The sequence below is a fragment of the Salarias fasciatus genome, chromosome 1, assembly GCF_902148845.1.
Source record: "Salarias fasciatus chromosome 1, fSalaFa1.1, whole genome shotgun sequence".
NCBI lineage: Eukaryota > Metazoa > Chordata > Actinopteri > Blenniiformes > Blenniidae > Salarias > Salarias fasciatus.
In genome coordinates, this window is record NC_043745.1 from 19,763,796 (window position 1) to 19,785,612 (window position 21,817).

Below are 21,817 nucleotides of genomic sequence, written 5' to 3' on the forward strand. Positions count from 1 at the left end.
AAGGGGTACTTCCTCTATCCAGTGACTCATTATGTGACCCGACTGCACCTCTCATTTGTTTTGTAATGCTGCTTAATAAATATTGATTTACTATTTTAATTACATGTTAATCTCAAAACACATGCCAGCATTATGACTCTCTCAAGCCATACAGCAAATTTCCTGTTTGCAAATATTTATTGAGGACGGCATCCTGAGAGAGCTATAAAAGTGAATAGCGATCATTAAACAGAACCGAGCTGTCTAGAATATCTGCACAAGTGTCAATATCAGCAGCACAGTTTCACCGAGCTTCTAATCAATTGCTTGTTCTCTCTTTTCAAGGCACTCAAACAAGAAATCCTTGATATTTTTTTGAAAGCCTCTTCATGCCATAAAGCATTCAACAAAGTAAACCAATCAGAAATAGCAGAATTGTTTTCAACATTCAGGTTAACAGATGCATTGATGTGGCTGTAAAACTACTTCTGACAGAAACACGATTAAAATGTGAACAAATAAAATTAAATAAAATGAAATAGCCTGAAAAGGCTGGAAAACAACAGGTCAAAATGGCTCTTCTAATGTGTTTTAAAGCAGTCTTTTTAATTAATGAATTCAAATGTGTCGTTTTTCTCCACCAAGTATCCTAAGATGTGTTTTACAGCCAAGAGAATATGTGAAAATAACATGACTCTATTTCTTCTGATAATTCAAATAGACACTTAACAGAAATTTAAAAGTTAAAACACTTTCTGAAAAAAAAAAAAAAAATCAGATTATCAAATTAGTTGAGATGAGAACCATTAATTATTACTGGATAGAGTTTTTATCAACTTCTTCCCATTGGCATTAAGTTTTCCAAAACGTGATTGTTTTGTGGGACATAACTTGTAAAGGAAGGAATCAAAGGGAATATTTTACACTTTGGCCAAAGATCAGGTGAATGCTGAAGCATTTTGTCTTATCTCATGAGTTTTAACCCTCTTAAGACTCTAATCATATTCTAAAGGGCTGACACTGTTATAATTTTTTTTTATGTTAAAACTGGATGAGTGATGTTTTTTCAAGATGTCTTCGACTTTGAACATCAAGTATTTATTTTATAGTCCCTTGTATTTTTTTTTTTTGTACATTACTGAGAAACTCATTATACAAATGTGACCGAATGGTGATTTTTTTCTGTGCCACTGTAATTGATATGTCATATCTGCTTTTTTTTTTTTTTTTTTTTTTAAATGATCAAGATCACAGTCATTCTGGAAGTTGTGACTACAACAAGTATGAACGTCAAACCCTGTCAGCTCTGTCAGGGCAAAAGAAAAATGTCATCGCAGCCCATTTTTAACAAGAGGTTTGAAATTTGTTTGCTTCTTTCATCAAACAAGTTGAAAAGGTTCTTTCCGTGATAAGTCCACTCAGTCAGCCTGTCGGGTTCTGTGCGTCCTCCAGGTTAGGGTTGACTTGCTTCTGAGCCAGTAGCATTACAGAGAAATGGGCCACGGCATTACTTTCAGTTTACAGCAGTTCGAACTGTTTTAGTATGCAACAGTAAACATGCGCGTGTGCCTTAACTGGACTTAAGTAAAAGAGCAGAATTGTACTGTAATCCAGCTGCACATGGGCATCATTAAAAATTATAACATGTAAAAATAATTTACTTATGTATTCATTGCCCATAATGAAATCCTACAGGACTGTTAACCGGCCCGTGTAAACAACTGCCTCCTTTAGGTTTATGCTACATCAGTGTTTAATGCATTCAGCCCCTCCTCTCTCACTCCGTCTTTTCACTCTTGCCTTCCAGACACTTCCATCACAAAGATATATTGAAACTGAGAACGCATTAGGATGATTGGGAAGCTGAAATATTAAAGGAAAATGGAGGGTGTTTTTTTTTTTTTTAACGTGGAAAAAAGCTGTCTATAACGAACAGCACACAGCATAATTTTAATCATGTATAGCCTGAGTCAAATGGACAATGTGGAAAAAATAAAAAAGAACCTGGTTTGGATGAAAGTGTGCAAGAGTGTGTTTAGGACTAATTTATGCAGCATGTAGTGTTTGCATGGTTTGTTCCGGAGATCAAGGTTGCTGGTTTAATTGAGCCTGTACCGGACCCAGGGCTGAGAGAGCAGGCAGAGGAGCATCGATAAACTATGAAATGGTTCCAATATGGCCGATCGATGAGGCTTTGTGAGCAGCTCCCCCGGGGCTTTGATTTTCCTTTCAAACAACAATCCAGGATCTCCGCTCTTCAAAGGCAAACTCCATCTTTGCTGTTATTGTTGTTGTTGCTTTTCCCCGTGTTTGAGTGATGTCACCGAGGTCGATTTCATCCATGTCCATAAAGGCTCTCCCACACTTGAATCACCCGGGAGACGGCTTCTGTCGGTCTGTGCAATGGTAACAACAACCAATAAAGGTCAATCTCCCATGGTAATGGCCAATTGGGTTTGTTCCCATTATTGGCCCTCTGAGCTGTGGTCAACAGATGGAGAGCTGGCATCGCTGACCCAAGTTACACTCCAACCTTAAGGCGCTCCGTATCCAGGCGCTGTGGTGTGATTCTGCCCGCTCTGTCCCTCAGCGTGTGTTGGCCTGTACATCACTCCATCATGCACAGCCTCAGTATAAGGAGAGCCGTCACAGTAGAGTCACAGGAGTGCTGCCAGCGAGGGCTAACCGTCTAACCATTTCAGCTAATTGCCTCATTAATGATTCACTGGTGTTAGGCTGCTCTAGCACTTCGCTGTGGGGAGCAAATTGTTCTGATTGGTTTGCCTCTGTCAATTATTGATGAGGCAGTGAGCTGAAGTGCTAACACCTGGCTTTGGAGGTCCAAATGGCCCTGCATTCCCATCACATACTCTGTTATCACACACCCTGGGACCACATTCTGTCTTGAAGGGCTGAAGCCTTGGCGGTTGCTGTTCTCTGAGAGTGGATGAAGCATGCCCTGGGGCAACGGCTGTGATCTCAGTTGTGAGGATATTAGCTCGTGGAACAAGGCTCACTGCTGTGCCGAAGGTGGACAGAACAAGAGGCAGAACTTGCGATGATCCCGGCTGTATCAGAAGGCAGAGGGTCACTGGCTGGCTCATTATGTGACCGCAAACAAATGAGAGCTACAGGTATATGCCCGAGTGCATATTCTATGAACCCATTGTTCAAACCAGCTTACACTGTATATATCCCTTGACTACAGACAAAAACATGAATATTAACTTATAAATGTCAAAATCCATCTGTGGACAAATTGAGTGCATTGAACACTGTTCAAACAAAAGTAATAACTATATTTTACAGGCATGAGTGGAGCTTTAATGGTATGCAATGCAATGTCAATACTTTCTTTGTTTATGGTGATTTATAATGGGTGCAGGCGGCACCTCTACAGTAGGGTCATGTAATTGGATCTCCAGTAGATAGGAGCTGAAATTCCACTATAGTCACTGTGGCTAATGGCCCACCCACAAAGCCCTCCCTCTGGCTACATGAATCATTCTTACACGGCGCACACAACACTGGATGCTCTTGCCAAACTTTGTGCAACTCAAGATACAAAAAACCCTTATTTTGCCCTTTTCCAAGAGTAAATCACAACCTGATTAAATAACATAGAGTGGACGCAAAGTCGACTCGTCCATGCAGTTAGCGGAATTTACTCATCTCTCCTTGGCCTTAATTAAAGCTGATTACAGAGTCACCCCCCCATGCTGACGCCACTGTCACTCTGAATCTCAGCCAAGTGGGCTTGCCATGAACACTCACAGGGTGGTCACTCCACCTTTGTTTTTACACTGGCACCAGTGACAGCGGAGCCCACCCCGCTCACCAAATACAGTGACTGTGACTCACTGTGTGTCACCATAAACCCGAGACAAGAAGACAGCGATTAGACAGGGGCCCTGTACAGCTCACAATGAGAACTTCCCTTGTGTGTGCGTGTGTGTGTGTGTGTGTGTGTGTGTGTAAGAGAGCATAGAGAGAAACCAACCTGAATCGGGCCTAACTGATTTCTTCTTTTCTCTGTTCTTGTCCAAACCCAACTTTCCTTCATGTCTCCCTTCCTCTCCCTGTCCCCGTCCTTCCCTTCGTCTCTGTCAACAGATAACCCGACGACCGAGCGGCGATGACATCAGAGCGGCGACCAATCGCACCGAGACAACTACAAAGCACAACATTCAAAAATGACTTGGCGGAGGAACACCACACAAGACGCATTAAGACTCCCTCAAAATCCCCACACTGAAATTCTTGAAAGCCTCTTACGACTCCTGATTCCCTCCCTAATATTTTATCTCCAGCTTTTTTCTACAAAATACGAGAAAAGAAGAAGAAGAAGAAAAAGAAAAAAAACAGACTCATAATCATGAGATGGTTGACAACGTCAGATAAATCCCTTGGAACTATTTTCTCTTCACTGGGAGATCACTGATGCATGCTTTTGTAAATAGATCATTATAAAACCCTAGTCTTATTCCTAATATAGGAAACATACCAAGTTGCTGTCACCAAATTCATAAACCATTACTGTGAATAGATTACTCATGGTTCGATATTTTCCATGTGAAATGAATATTCTTGTTACCTATTTGGAACCCATGTAATTATCATTTCAAATGTCATTTCATTAGCCTTTGGAGTTATTTGAACTGTAAAAATGGTACTTCTAATGTTAATATTCTCTTTACGTAACAGCTTAGTCTTCCTCTCCAATATCCACACTAGTACATGTAAATAGAGAAGAATGAAGTCAATAGCATGGAGAAGACGATAGTGTATATTTACTACCCTGATAGATCACAAATCTCAGTATTTGGATCAGAAAACATTTTATAAAGTTAAAATACTTGAATTAATTTTCCAATAGACATAGCCCCAGTTATCTGGACACTTTCCTATGTATTTGAATAGAGGCATTAGTGATAGATAATGTTACTATCTCAACAACAACAGTTACAAGGCAGTTACTCCTTTAGTTTCATAAGTCAATCCCACTGGGTAACAGTGAAGTTAGAGAAAGCTAAGAATCTGACTTAGCACACCTAATATGTTATTTTGAACATTTGGTATATTATTTTGTATCTCTAAGTACAATTGTCAGTCAGTATCAACATATTTATTGTTTCCTATTGCAATAATTACCACAAACCTCCCACGTCCATGCAACACCTGCTCTAGCAAAGCTGCTGTCAGTCTGAAGGGGGCACTTATTTTCTTTGCTTTGTTTGAAATGATGATCTTGAGCCAACACTTTGAGGTTGAAACAGCTCAAAGACTGCATTGTAAACATAAGGAGGTCCGTCTTCCATGGATGACAAAGAGAAACAAGTGGACAAAAGAATAAGATGCCAAGTCACTGAACAGAAAACCTCAAAGATGAACCCTCACGATGGTAAAGAAAGAAAACCTTTGCATGGACAGCAGGGAAATCAAAACTCGTTGAACACCTCATCTCCACAGTTGTGCATCCTCTACCTCTCAGTGTGTGCTGTGCATCAAGGAGGACCCTCCTCTACCTTCCCCCATGGTCCACTTGTCTGCTGCATGTCCCCATTCAGCCACATGACAAGAGTTCAGTGTTGAACGCTGCTGATGGACACATATGGCAATGAGGACGTCTAAACAACAAACACTTAAACACACACTCACACGTATGAGTGCATGCATACAGATGCACAATCCCCAACAGCACCACTGGAATACGTTGCTGTATATATGTACAGTATGTTTAGTATGTATAGTCGCGGACGCTGCACTTTGCATGTTTACTTGTAGACGGAACTCGACCATTATTCATAGAGAATGTGCAGGTAGTCAGTGGGCCGACTCTAAACCAGTGCAAGCTCTACTTCAGCTTTACATCTTAGGCTTTGACTTCAGAAAATGTACAGTCGAAACACTTTCATGTCTCCTGTTTCCTTTTGTGAAGGGTTGTTCACCACCAAACAGCAGCGCCGGTATGGTTCAAGTTCTTTGAAGGGACACATACCCTCCCTTTTGAAGTCGGACACAACCTGGCCACAGTAAGCGTGGGTAGAAGAAGAGAAGAAGGAAGGCAAACTGGGGCGCTCCAATTAAGTGGCAGCACACAAAGTGGCATGGGGCATCCTGCCAGCAACTGTCTATTCATCCTGTGTCAAAGGGATTTGCACGTCTCAATGAGTCTACGCACTGACAGAAAAGTCCAAGAGCAGAGCAGAGGGGAGCACAGAAAGAAAGCACGGCTTGGCAGAGGAGATGGAGAGAAAAAGACAATTTGGACCAAAATTTAAGGTTGCACTGAGTTTTGGATGACATATTTTCCGGTCTGGCCCACTAAAAAAATACTTTTTTTCTAACCTCTTTAGTAAGTTCAATATCCTCATTGACCTCCAACTGTTACACTGTCATGCAGTTGCCTGGGCAGTCATGACCTGACGTCAGGTCTGAGGTTCAGGTTGTGTTCATGAGCTCTGGACTCACCTTAACCAGATGTTTAGACTTGTGGTGGAATACCTGTTACCCTAAATGATTCTTTATTGTCTGGCCACTAGATCTGTGCTTGTTCTGGGTATAGAAACTTTGAGAAAGAGAGAGAGAGAGAGAGAGAAAAAAAAACCTTTGTTCCATGTTTGTTTACATGTGGAAACAGTCTTAATTCAAATGTTGTCAGAGCACACCAAATCATGTAAAGGTATTTACAGTCAACATGTAGAGAAACTTGAAATTAGGACTTGGCAGTGATTAGTTAAAGAAGATTAAAATTGCAGAAAGGATGAAAATGTCACCAAACAAGAGACATGTGTGTAAAGAAACAAGACACTGAGCAAGAGCTTTGATGAGCCTCGACGTTTCACAGTTTGTTACAAGAAAAACAAAGCTGCATTTTGTCCAGAGTTGTGACAAGGCTGAGATGCGTTTCCTTGTTCTTTAACCACAGTATGAATGAAATACTAAACTTCAGTCAGAAAGTCATTTATGTATGTATTTATTTATTTATTTTTTATTTTTATTTGAAGAACTCGACCTGAATCAGGACAAAATGCACGTTCAACTGCAAAATGTCTGTGTATGCGCGTGCGCACACGCACGCACGCACGCAGGCACACACACACACACACACACACACACACACACACACACACACACACACACACACACACACACACACACACACACACACACACACACACAGCTAATCTAAACAGCAAGGCTGTATGTAAACAGATCGTCGACATAATGGGATTGTTCAGTGTGCAAACAATAAGCTGTTAGCGTGATCACAGGTCAAAGATATATTACCCAGAGGGCCATGCTGTATGTATATTACCATGATGGATATGTGGAAGAGAGGAGGAGGGGAGGGACATGAGGGATATAGAGCTCTACTGATTCAGATTTACCCCCTATTGGGCCCCGTCCGCTGCCTTTCTCTCTGTTACCTCCCTAATGCGGGCCTCACTTAATCAGCCTTCTTTTGCCCGTCTCCCTCATTCACTCACCTTTTTCTTAGACACTCTACTCCTCCCATTCTTCACCACATCGCCTTCTTAATACCTTATTCCTGTCTCCATTCCTTTCATCCTTGTCCCTACTCCCTCTTGTCCTGGACAGATATAATCTGTTTCAGCAAAGCAGTCAATCCATCTCTGAAGCCAGTGGGATGCCAGGATAAAGCGGCTCCACAATCTTGTTTCTGGATTAAGTAAAGAGAGGTCTGAGTGATATTAAGCTTTTCAGGGTCTTTACATACATACGATACCAACACAAGCAGGAAAACAGCAACAGCATTCTGCAGCATCACATTAGAGCCATTCAGATGGATATCAATGTTGCTATATATTTTTATTTGAAACAACATTACTTCGCTTAATGGAGAGGGATCAAGCATTCGCTTAGCCGTCTGAAGCTGTGTGCCTGAGTGTCTCAATCAGCGTACAAGTTCATTGTGGGAGAGGATAAATCCTCTATAGCTTACCCTATAAGCTCACATCTTATTAACTTATCTCCACTTTATTTGATTATCATCTAGCCCATTCTTTCAACTGGTTAATAAGTCCACGTCTTCCTGACTAAACACTCCATTAGTGTCATCACCAGCATGCTTGTGTGTGTACTGCATATGTGTGTGAACCACTGAAGCAGATACACATTGGGGCCAAGTGACAGAGTAAACACAGCAGCAGAACACGGAGGAGAAAAACAACCAGTGGGACAGACAGGAGGTTCAAAGTGGTAAATTTAATCACTGCTTTTGACGTACAGTTTCTGTGCCTCAAGGGTGTGTGGAACAATATGTGGTTTAAGATTTCCCTATGATGAACCGACATACACTGTAGCACATTAAAGACCAAGGCAAAGATGAAGCATGTTCAAAAACTGTTACTGTTTAAAAAAAAAAAGCCCCAAGTTTGAAAAATTTAGAAAGAGTGCATAGGATTTAAATCACTATTTGAAGGCATTAACTACAATCATCCTCTTTATCTTTCACTTTCAAATGCGAATAAGACGTTATGGTGGTCATGAAACTCAAAAAAATGTAAGTCATCATTCCTAAAAAAGTGTTTGACACTGGAAATTTGAGGCTATGAATGGTTTATTTGAGAAACAATAAATTAAATTTTCTCTCCAAGTCAAATGAAAAAGAAAAAAAATGTATTGACATTGTGGCTTTTATATCATTATTGTTCTGTTCTTTTTTTTTTATTTAGGTATTTAGCTCAAGTCCCTTCATCTAGATATCCAAAATAATATGTCCAATATCTCAAACTCAACTTTAGTTTTAAAATGCACACATGCATGTAAGCTCTAGATGCTCTGAACAAACCTCTGCAATTAAAGTGTGTAATTACACAATCTAATGCACACACACACATTTAATGTGTAACAATTTAGCTGATTACACAATTCTGACTATGGAAGGATATTTTGGTCAGTTGAACCAACCTAATTAATACACACCGATCTTTAAAAATTATGAGTTTCATAACAAATAAAATAAGTATAAACAAAGGTTAAACCAGATTTTAAAAATTGCAGCAGCTGCTTCTTGCCTGCTACTCTGTCATGTTGAAATATGCAGCAGCCATGTAAATGCATGCAAAAGCACACCTCTAGTCTAACACACACACACATACACACAGACATGCACACACTGTCGACGCTATGCCTGTGAGAGTCTGAGTCTGTTGGAGTGTCATGATTAGCAGTGACCTCAAGCTAGACGGGGCTGGGGTAGTGGGAGTGGGGTCAAAGGTGAAAGGATTACAATGAAGCAACCCGTGTCAACTGCTCAGCTTTAATCCAGACCTCCGGGCCGACCTGGGGCTCTTGAAAAATGACTCACATGAATGACTCCAACATATTGTGGGTACACATCCAGTCTGCTCACAGACAGCTAAGCTTGAAAAAATGCTGAAAATGTAGCGTCTGCAGCAGCCTGGATTGTAACGTCGAGATACCGGGGATGAGGATTGCTCTGATGGCCAGACAGAAGCAAAGACAGAGCAGACCTCCTTATGTCACATAGCTAATGACTGGGATGAATAATAGAGCCTTTAAAGCCCTTACTCCCACCTCACTCAGGCCTGCACATAAGCTGGAGCTCTTGGTGGGCAGTTAGCCATCAAGCCCGTCCCTGAGATGAGATGGGCTCCCAAGAAGATTGGGGGTGGAGGCAGTGGGGGTCAGAGGGAATCGGATTAACGAAAATGTCTCAACTGGAAGAAACACTCTGAGCTGACCTCCGAGTACGACTATTGATACATGCTGTAAAGCAAATCTTTAGCATCTGATTAGGTAATGGAGTAAATCACAACCGTCGGCAGAGCTGAAATCTGCATGTGAGGGTTGTATCTGACTTTTTAAAGCATGTGTTGTGATCAACATCGGAGGCTTTTATAAATGCCCAAGTTGCGACTGGAATAACAAATAAAAGGGGGGAAATAATAAATTGGCTGAAGCTGTGGACAGGTGGCATTTCAGTCAGCACCGTTTAGCTGTGCGGACTGCTTTTCTGACAGCTTGATTTAGTCTCCGGCACCTGAGCCAGAAAACAGAGGAAATTAACGGCAGGAAAACAGCCTAACTGGATTCCAATTTGCCGGCTTTGAAACTATTGATGAAGCTCCCGATCACTGAAATGTTTTTACCACACATTTTTCTTTGGTGGCTGTACCGAGTTTACAGTGAACATGCAAAGACGGCACACAATCCTTCAGGGTCAAATCGAGAAAGCAGTTAGAATAGCACTTATTTCATTCACCATTTATTTTGCCATCTGAGCCAGAGCGTGTTTCTTGGGGGGAGGGAGCATTACGGCTTGTCTTTAGGGTGTAAAACGGAGATTACAGTGGCTCAAAGGGAGATGCTCGGACGCATGCTGTTCTCCCTGCTGTGACCAGGGTGTAATCCTTCAGTTTTAAAGAAGTGAAAAGTTTGTAAAGTCCGGAAAGTTATGAATACATCCCTTCTGGCCCCCCTGCGGAGCAGAGAGTGTGAGACAGCAGGGGATAACCATATGCTATCAAAGTGTGCTTCAAAGCTCCCCTCTTTAGTCCACTAAATTATACAGTATCATCACATACACCTGACAAAAATAGATGAAACATAATTATGGAGCTCAGTATACAAACAAGAAAAAAAAAAAACATTTCTTGGGGAAACATAAATATGTTTTTTTTTTTCTGTTCGCTTTGAACGACAAAAGGATTTTTTTTTTCTCCCTCTCTTCAATTACTTGACTTGAACTTGGTTTAAACTGTGGCTGTGGCCCGGTAGTGTGGGTCAGCTCATGATTTTGTTTTTACATGCTTTTAAAATACTGCTGCTGGTGAACAATTAAAAATTTATGATTCCTATCACAATGAACCCCTTCACTGTTACCAGAGGTTAATTTGTGCTCGCCCCTCATTTCAATTGTACTGTAGTAAATGTCCACATTATTTCCCACATGGGCCTGGATGAGGGGTTTGATTATCCAAAGGTAGACCTTGGTTGGCTCTGTTATTGTCAGAGGGGTCGTAAGCTGCAGTAACAGCTTCTAGGGTCTTATTGCTATGGCGATCAGTCCCTCGCCACTTGGCCTCCATGACCCCAGTCAGAGATAAGCTTTATGGGAAAGCACATTAACATGCTCTGGCAGTCACCTCCCTCCTTTATCAAAGGCAGTTCTGTGAAATCAAGTGTTTATGGACCCCCGGTGAGCGTATAGGGCTGCTGATTGCCTATATTAAAGGTTGACTGTAAATGAGCCGGAGGTGGACAAAGGACCTGTAGTGGTGAGGAGAACGGAGAACGTGATACTGATGTTATTCCCACTAAATGAGCAATATCTTTAATGACTGCAACACCCCATGAGCAGGTTACTACTCCCCGGATTACCAACACCGTCTGCGGTCTAAATATATCCACGTCTTCCATTCTTTTGACAAAAAAAAAACAAAAAAAACAACGGCACTTCCAGAATATAAGAGGGAAAATAGTATGTAAAATAATATTTGAAACTATTAAGCACTGTTGTAAACTGTAGTGACAGGATCTTCTGTTGCTGTCGTCTACGTTTTCTTTCACTGATTCTCATTACTGAAAAGTTTTCCTGGTGTGTGTGTTTCTTTTTTTTTTAATTCATGCACATGGGTTATTTTGACTCAGGCATTTTCCTGAGACTATGAGAGGCACAATACTGTAAAAAAAAAAAAAAAATCAAGAAAGAGGAGAAAAACACTGAGGTGTCAGTCATGAGTGCTTACCTAAATCTGATCACTGGTGTAAGATCCTCTCAGCGTGTCTGCGCTGATGGATGGTGATAGCCCTGTGTCTGTGCGCGCATCGGGGGGGCCCTACTGTTGTCACTGGACAGATAAAGAGAGCAAGAAAGAGAAAGATGTAGCCGCAGCCTAATGTCCTTCTCTGGTGCATGCTCTCTCCTATTTGCTTTTCCCTTCACGGCACGGTTAACATCGTAAATTAACCTTTCCAAAGCCCCCTGTGCTCAGAGGCTGGTGTGCAATACAGACAAAGGAGAAAAAATAGATCAGTGTTATGCAATGCGGTAGCCCTGGTCAGAGCCGGTTACAGAATTGAGCTATTCCCTTTTTCGGTGATGGGAAATAAAGCAACACTCTTTTATTCACTCAAGCAAACTCTATTTTATGTGCATGTCCTGTGTACTCTGCAAATCAGTATGAGGCTGCTTTTTGTTCTCCATCCGAGAAATGTAAATGAAACACATGAAAGAAAATGTATTGTAGATCCGTGTCTCCTTAGTTCGAGTCTGTAAATAGGATGTAAATAGCAAACAGCTATGCATGCTAATATACAAGCAATTTGTTCAGGTACTTTTGTAATCCAGACTTCTCATATGGCATGTAATGACGACAAATTTCAAACATGGAAAAACATAATGAATTGTGAACAAGGATATGGTTTGTAAACAACTCAAAAACTGAAAAAAAAATATGTCTTTGCTGTTAATGTTTTCTTACTGATAACTAATGCATTGGCCTGCCATTTACTACAGTGCTCTGCTCATGTTACTTGTTATCTTTTTTTATGTTTCTTAAGGTAGGGCCGAGGCAAAAAAGACAAAAAAACAAAAAACAAAAAAACAAAAACAAACAAAAAAAAACAACCACAAGTCAGTGATTTGTGGAAAAATGGAGGAGAAAAGATCTCAGTCTGACCACACCAGAGTTTTTCTTTCCACAGCCACTGCACGCTCATATGCATACGCCGGATAATTGATTACATGACTGTAGTGTACAACCAACGTAATGTTGCAGTGAAGCCATGAGGTGTACATGTGGTTAAAGTTTTCAGTTATTTCAACCTCCAACCCCTCAAAAAAGAAAAAGAAAAAAAAAATCATCACCAGCTCTGAAGTGTGCCATTTCAAAATGCCACATTTGTTTCTGATAAATGAAAGAAAACTCATCTGGTACATAAAATACAATGTTGACTCACTCAAAATTACTAAAATCTTTACTTGAAAATGTGATTTATTTTTACTGTGTTTTTGTTTGTTTTGTTCTGATACTATGTCCAGTAAAAACATATTATCGATATGCCAAATTTGCCTCTGCCCTAGCAGCTCTAATGTGACATTTCATGGAAACAGCGACGGAGAACGCAAGGACATTGTTTTTGTTGATTTCGTTTCTAAGAGTGTTTATTTTCGACCACGTTAAGGAACATGTTAAATCCCGAGGCGCTCATGGTAGATGGAAGTGTCTAATTTTTAACCTGTGCTAAAGATATTTTAAATTTAATAAATAATTATTGTAACAAGAAAACAAGTGAAGCTGTGTCAAGTTCTGATCTATGGCCGTGATGTGACAATTTTTCAGTGAGGGTAACGTTCAGACCTGTTAGATAGAGAAGAGGGCTTCAGGGCGGGTTCAGGGGGATGCCTTTTCCCACCACTTTTTTCTTCTCTCCTCATAATTTCAGAGGAAAGTAGAGGATAAAATTATTTTAGTATTAAAACTGTAATTTAACAGAATTTATTGTGATGCTGATGCAGATTGAAAGCAGGCTATAAATGAACAGTTAACTGATATTTTAAATCAAAAGCATTTAACAAGCACAAGTTATGCTTTTTTTTATTTCCCGTGGATCCCAACAGCTGTGAGCAATTTTATTTTATAACTTGAAAAACCGTTGGAAATGCAGCGCCCAACCAAACATTGCTACTTGGCACGAGACTAAGCATGAGGGACGGCGTGTGGGGGGGTGGAGGGCTGAAAGCTCTGTAAGCAAGGCAGGCATCTGTCCAAACTGTTTTCAGTTTTGTTAAACATTAAAAAAAAAAATAAATAAAAATGTATGAAGGAGTTACAGTTAGGAGCCGTGCCCAACCTCCAGGCAGCACTTCATTCAGACTAACCACTACAGGGACTTCAGCAGCAGGATCTCTTCACTCATTATATCCAGAATGAAATACAAGAAACCACAGTTTAAGAAATGTTGACCTTTGACCCCCCCAGACCCTGCGGTGTGAGATGGAGGAGAGAGATTAAGTTTCAGTTCACCTTGACTTTGGTAACAGTCATTGACTTTGATACCTCTATCTATACAGTTCAGACACCAAATACACAAATCATAGACCGTCCAGACAACAATATATGTTGTCCATGATTTGAATTAAAGGCGTTGCTAATAGATATGAGCGGGTTATAAGAGTCGCTCTTTAATTAATTAAAAGCCACTCACACAGAGCAAGGCAGGTTTGTGTTCGTCTCAACAAACTGTTTACAAGAGGACACATTCAATTAGTTATTTCATTATCGCTCTAGGTGTAATCAATTGACAACGCCGATAACAAAGCCACATCAATTTGTGAGCAGATTCAAGCACATTTCTCCAAATGACTGAGGAGCACATCTATTTCACCCTCGTTTCCTCTGGCATTTCCGCGCAAATCCACATCGTCAGCCTTACAATGAGGATATTTTTCAGATCGCAGTTGTTCAAGGAAAGTTATTTGAATCAGCGGTTGGGGCCAGGAGCACCACATGTAGACACTGTCTTCAGCAGGGCTCTGCCGTTCCCTCCACGCCCCTCCCTTCCCCCTTGACTGATATATGGCAAAAAAAAGAAAGGAGTGCTTGCTTTCTGGCTGTCATTGCTTTCTCCCCGCTCTCTCGTAGCATAGATAAACAATGCGAGTGACAGTCTCTCATCACTCAAGAGGCTGAATCTCTGGCCCTGACCCGATAACATCAAGTGTGTGTGTCACCTGTCAAGTGGCTTCTGTCACACTTCAGTGGGAACTCAAAAACAAGACTCTCTGTATGTGTGTAGCGTGTGTGTGTGTGTGTGTGTGTGTGTGTGTGTGTGTGTGTGTGTGTGTGTGTAGTTGATTGGGGGGATGGTATTGTGGGTTTAAGAGAGCCTGTTGGCATGCAAGCGCAGGCCTCTTTAGGCATGAGTGGAGTTGAGAGTGGCGAAGGGGGGGCTGGTGCTTGTGAAGGTATGCCAGGAAACTGAGAAAGAAGAAGGGGGAGGCGTAACGACCCAAATGAGAAGGACTTGTGCAGACACTGTGAAACTATCTCATTTTGTAGGCTCCAATAGTCTCATTCTCATGTTCCGAACGGGCAGGGTGATCTGGGAACGCAATTATTTTCACCTATAAAAGGCAACATATGCCAAGATCATAAAAGTTCTTATTGGACAGTAATTTATTAAAGCAAGTCATAGAAATGGAGAGAGGTAGGGCACAAGCTATAATATGAAGGTGTCGTTCTGCTTCTCATTAAGGGCCCGAGTGTCAGTGAAATTCAATACTCCAGGTGCCTGACAGCAGAGGGAGAGATGAGCTAAACAGAAAGATGCCCTCTCTTTATAAGATCCTGAGAAAATGGGAATATTTACTGGGGCCACATCATCTTGAGATTTCCATCCCGGTTCATTTTCTGTGTCACACAGTAAACTTGCAGTATATGTACTGTATATGCACAACTGGGCACGCCATGCGTTGCACTGCATGGGTGCAGATTACCCACTGTTGGCACTATTCCTCTTTACATGGTCCTGGTTGAACATCCAGCTCGGCAGAAGGTAGGTATCAACCGCGGAGCTTTGAGGCTAACAATGATCAACACCCTCAATGCAACAAACAGCTGCTCCTAAGCAGAACTGGCATCCTCTTAAATGGATGACTGATCTGAGACAGTGTGTTCGTTCCTACACTGGAAGCGTTTAAATCATTGTTGAGCTCTGAATGAGCAATAATAAATCATTATTGTGATCCTCACAATACTGAATGATGTGGATTAGCCAGTGGGGAGCAGATTGTATTGAGGAACTTATCAGCATCTTCTCATTATCTAATACACCAAGTGGAAGAGGATACGATTACGCCGTGGCACATTTTGAGCAGAACAATGGAGGCGGGTGTACCTCAGTTCATTTGTTGTACAAAATGAACGAGGCGGATGTGCGCTATTGTCTGAGGGTATTGTAATGGTAAAATACAGTTTTTGTTAATGTAAATGATTGTAAATGACTCTTCTTTCAGAAAAGGAGCGAGGATTTTGTATCCTTTACTGTGATAAATACCATCACAAATGAGGCTGGACAAAACAAAAGCAGAACAGCTCGAAACAGGCAATTGAGACAGAGGGAGGGAGCGTTTTGTGTAGGCCTATTGTGTAACGTCTGGCAACACGCTCGCATGTTTGTTGTCGTCTCTCACACTGACAACTGCGTCCTGACAACAGACACACACACACACACACACACACACACACAGAATTACGTTTCACCTCTGAATATAAACCTACACAATATTTGCATAAACATATTTGTTTAAACATGCAATGCGCAAAAGTGCAGCCACATTTTAAATGATTTATTGTCCATCTTTATATCTTTACACAGGTCGTTCAATGACATTTGTTCTTCGTTTTGTCCTCGCTCTCCTGTTGCCATTTGCAAAATAAACTTGAGGTAATTATTGGGTTCATTTGAAACAAAATAATTCAAAGGGAGTGGATTATATGCAGGAGATGGAGGGTAAGAACCGCAGAAGTCAGTATCAGCAGCAGAATGTATTTCAGCAACTCAAACAATCAACATCAAAAAGAAATAGTCTCTCAGCATGCTGTCAGACATGCTGTCAAACCCCCAACTAATGTATTTACACGAAGCTAAGATTTTAATGAAGCGACTCAACTAAACTTCTGCAAACAACAAATCCTGCTAAGCAGAAAAGGGCAACTGACACTGTTGCAGTGATATGCCCGTTCGAATTATTGTGGGATTCAGATTCATTTGCCTCTAATGTTCTGAACTTAGAATGATGCATCCAAGAAAAAAATAAAAAATAAAAAATAGTTGCAGCCTCCAATCTATCATAAAAATACAAGTAAAAAAATAAAATAAATCAAATAGTAGTAATGTTGTTCTGCTCACTCTTTTTGAGTACAAGCAAAGTGACACTGTATTTAATCCAAACGTACAGAACTTCATACACGAGGAAACAATAAAGCAAATCTGTAGACACTGACTATAACATGAGCACAGTGTTTATGGAAATTTATCACCCTACAAACAGAAACGTTCAAAACAAAACTCCCCTCAATGGTTTCCTGAATTGAACTTTGAAAAAAAAAAAAAAAACGTTATGTGGGTTTTTCTTTCATCAGTTCTGCTCTGAAACACAGAGAATCACTTGGATTCCAAAAGGCACCAAATGGATCACAGCGTTTGACTCCTGGCAAAGTAATACCAATGTTATACTGATATATATCCATTTATCTGGTTGGTCAAATTAATTTAATTATTGCAGCTGATAGAACGTGATTGATGAAGTAGCATATCCGAACCTGCTATTCCTCCGTGAGCGCCCCAGATTGTTTCTGAGGAATGCCGAGACACTGACCGCTGAAAGACACACCCACTATCATCAGCAACTCCCCTCGGGGCGCAAATCAGAGGAAAAAGAAACCAGGGAAACAACTAAAACCAACTGATTTGTTCACTTCAGTTCCTGCATTTAGGCATTTACAATGAGAAAAGACACTCTGAAACCACTCTGAAACAACAGAACCGCCTTCTCAAAATGACCTCGACAAATGTTTTAAAGTGCTGTAAAGAACTTGTATGAGAGTGAAAATCAAATGATTTTCCAGAAGTCTGAACGTGTATTGACACGATGTTAAAAGACATTTGCTTGGGGCGACTTCTCAGTCCACATTTTCCCATAACCTCTGTGTTCTGTTCAATCACATATTGACGTAAACTTGGTCAAGGTTGCGCAGGCCAGCTGGTCAGCCTGTCGAACACGTCCAGATCATGTCGGCTGAACTGTCCAGAGAACACAGAACACTCTAATCCCTTGTTTGCATTGGAATCAATCGGGATATTGATCTCAGTCTAATTATATGATCATACTTGTATTAATAACAGATGGGATTGATTTGTAGATAGCCTTCTATTACGCAAAAGCACACAGTGCAAGGTAAACACACAGTCTCCTTGTCTCTGTCTTTCCAGATGAGATATCGATAATACATGCAAATTTTGAAAGACCAAATGAAGGAGGCTATTTGAAGTCCTACAATGAACTTCATTAGTCACAGGCGTGTACACTCGAACACACAGATGCATATGCAGTGCACACACACCTTCACTCGCATTCATATATGGACACACACACATGCACATATCCGCACGTGCATATAGCCCCTCGGACATGTCTCATTAAATTCAGGTGAGCAGATTAATTAAAATGATATTTAAATCCCTCAGGACTGTAATCTGCATTACTGGGGTGCGTGACACACACACACACACACACACACACAAAGGTATGATAGCAAATCATGACGAAATGTAATTTCCCAGAAAACGGAAACATTTATGTGACCGGTAAGTAAATCACAAAGGACAAGTTGGACAGAGACATTTACTACACCTTGTTTTTAAATTAATCATGTGATCGCTGTTGAAGCTGGGCATTGTATTGATACTGAAATTACAAATCTTTAATTGTAAAAACCCTTTCTAAAGACAGCCTTGCCGTTCCCACCCGCATTTGCAGCACCTGCCCTTCCTCCTCAAGTGAATGGTTACTTCACAGATGTACACTGAAACCATGTAAACACGGTCGTGGTGACATGAGCTGTTTCTGAAAGGTGAATCAGTCATCTGTATGGAGCCAACAGCAGCTGCTAAGTGTCGGTATTCAGGTTCTCATGCAGTATTTATACATGCTGTCAAGCGGATGCTGCTGCGTAGTGAAAGAGAGATCATGACTATTGTGTGGGAGGTGTGTTTCACAACATGCACTCCAATTTTCCACCAACGAAATCAAGATAAAAAGCAAAACTTGAGAGCTTGGCTTCAGCGAGATTCTATCATTAAAAGGAAAACAATGACAAGAAGTGTCAAGCATTCATAAAATCAGTTACTTTACCGATTTTGACAAGTTAACCACGATTAAATCTGGAAAAGATAAGGTTTTTAAAATATTTTAAAACTAAGACAGTGTTTTACATATGAAGGGTGTAATTAGATTTTTTTTTTTTCCTGTTTCCAGCGCTTTGCTTTGGGCTCTCTTCTGACCTTCACCTGCTAGAGAGGTGGAGAGGGAAATTGCATTAGAGAGTGGCATGTCATTCATCTGGGCTGTACTTGGAGGATCATTTAGCTAATTTAATGATTAATAAGTTTAACACCTCTTAATAATTTCATTTGGCCCTGTGATTGAAACCCTGGGCTGAGCGCAGTGGGAGGCAGATGAGGATGTCTGGGACTGAGACTGTCTGTCTGGGACTGAGCAGAAAAGGCAGAGCGAGCGAGGTGGGGAGAGAAAGAAAAGAGAGAGAACCTCCCTGAGGACTACAGATCAGTCTATTACCACCATGACCTTTTCCCTTCACTGGATATGCCATTAGAGAGGGAATCTGAAAGTAAAGCCTTGATTAACACAGTTATCCAACATGTTGAAAGAAAAATGGAAAAGAAAAAATATGTTCCTTCATTAGGAAAATGTTCTGCATTATTAATGTGAGAGAAGCCCAGCTAAGTGGACCTTAGAGCATTACAGATTCTTAGTTTAACCAGAGGTGATCACTGTAGAGACTCGCAGAGTCTATTCGCTACAACATGATAGTACAACAGCGTGACAAGGATTTACTGGAAACCTTCAGACTAATGAATTTGCAATGATTCAACCCTAATTCTCAGTGACATTTACTTCACTACTATGATGTCTCTGACCTTTTTAACCGTTTCCTGATCATGTCAAACCAACATCAGAATATATGGAGAGGAAAAAGGTAACGGTCTTTGAGCTAGCTTTTCATGAAATGAATGATGTAATGACAAATTTTCACATGTTGGTTAACTGTGCGCATCCATTGTTTTTGCAGAATTGTTTCCGTTTTCACATGCGGACCGTGGAAATTCAGCGTTAGCCTTCCAGTTCTCACGATCTAGCAGCTCTTATGAACAGAGTTAGGCAACGCTACACGCCACTGAAACCTCCGACAACGTTTCAGGGGTGAACGAGAGCCCGGGCTGTGGTGAGATCAGTCACATCTGATCATAGCACATGGACGGATACTCCGTAGGAGGCATAGTTCAGCTTTCAGCCAACCTCACACACCTACATCAATTTGATACACAAGACAAGAAGTGTACCTCAAGCGACACATGCCATTTGCTCCTGAAGCAGTTTCACTTTGAAAGTCATATCTTCTGTCTTCTCACAGATCAGGCTGACAGCGCAATGGAGGCCACAGGCTGAGCGGTTTTGCTCGAACTTGACTGCCTGAGGGTTGCAGCCGCTCGATACGTCCGTTGGATCGTCGAAAAACAGCATTCTGACAGAGCTGCTATTAAAAGGCACTTTGCTCACTTTGTTCTTATTTATTTATTTATTTCAGTCATATCATAAGAAAATATTCAGCGAGAAGCCTTTGAATTTTCAACAGTGCAAAGAATCATGTCCACCGTGCCGTTACATTCAGATTGCATTTAAATGAGACTTTGCCCCCTCTCACCTTGGTGTCCACATCTCCTGATAAGTCCATTTACTGAGGTCCATGTCAGCTAACTGAACAACCTCCTCAAGCCCACCGAGGAACAGCGTGACCTTGTCTTTTTTTTTTTTTTTTTCAGCTTGGAATGAAACGCTTCACCTTACCCCCATCTTACTCCTCAGGCCCCAGGTCACAGAAGGTCACAGCAGATCCTCCTACGTTCCTCTGCTCCTCCTTTGAGAAGTGGGCTCAGTGGTGTTTGTGTGCATGAGGGACTGGACACAGAAAGACCTCCAGACAACCTTGGAGGGCCTTTTCCAATCTATACAGCCAGCAGGTGATGCTTATCTGTACTATAGCTGGTAGGAGACGCTCTAATTGTGTGAAGCCCCATTATTGTCATGGTGGACAAAGAGAGTCTATTAAGTTCAAGCTATAAGATCCAAGTGAAGCAAACCAAAGGCCGACATGTCCAAACCACGCCACCTGGCATCAGCTCTACATGTATGCGTACACTGCGCTCTTGTGCCTCATAAACTGCCACATTCTTGCACATGAGCTTTGACTTACAAAACAGTGAAAGACATGCTGAAAGCACAATCTGTCAGCCAAAGAAACGGAGGGTTTTGAACTGTCCATACAAAAGACAAGCAAGCATGCCAAATTCTTTGGTCACGGTTTAAACAGGTGTCAAACATCACAAAGTGAGAGTGGTTCCCAAGGAGCTGCTGCTACCAAAGACAGTCGGAGATAATCTTCTGATAGTGTCAGGAATTTATAGATGGCTGTGAAAGCACATTTCACAGGGCGATGTTGCTATATCTTTCACCCAACAGAAATGCAATACAAAATGATGACCACTACAAAAGAATGGCAGTAAAAACGAACAAGTTTACAGATTTTCACACAGGGAAAACACAAAGTGTGGGACGTCGCTACGGGGAACCTGTGTAGCAGTAGAAACTCCATCTGTATGATGCACTTTCATTTGTTTGATCTGAAATCACCAATCAAATACGCACGTATTATACAAATATATACAAATATAGACGTACGTCATAGCTTCAGTCCCAGATTCAGACAAGGTCTCATATCGTGCAGACAAATTGATGCCATGCACGACTTAACAAGTCTAAATAAGGTCCAGCATGTCATGTAACGACTGATAAAACCTAGAGTCGGCAGCAGTTGGCATAATGTTCTTATCTTGATCTTTCACAAAAACAGCACCAACCCCGTGATACATTTTGTAAGATCAAACCAGTGAACCATCTTTCTCCTCATCTTTAACATCTTTTCCTACATCCCAGAAAAATTCCTGGCCTGTAAAGGTAGCCTCGTCTTCAAAACAAACTGGT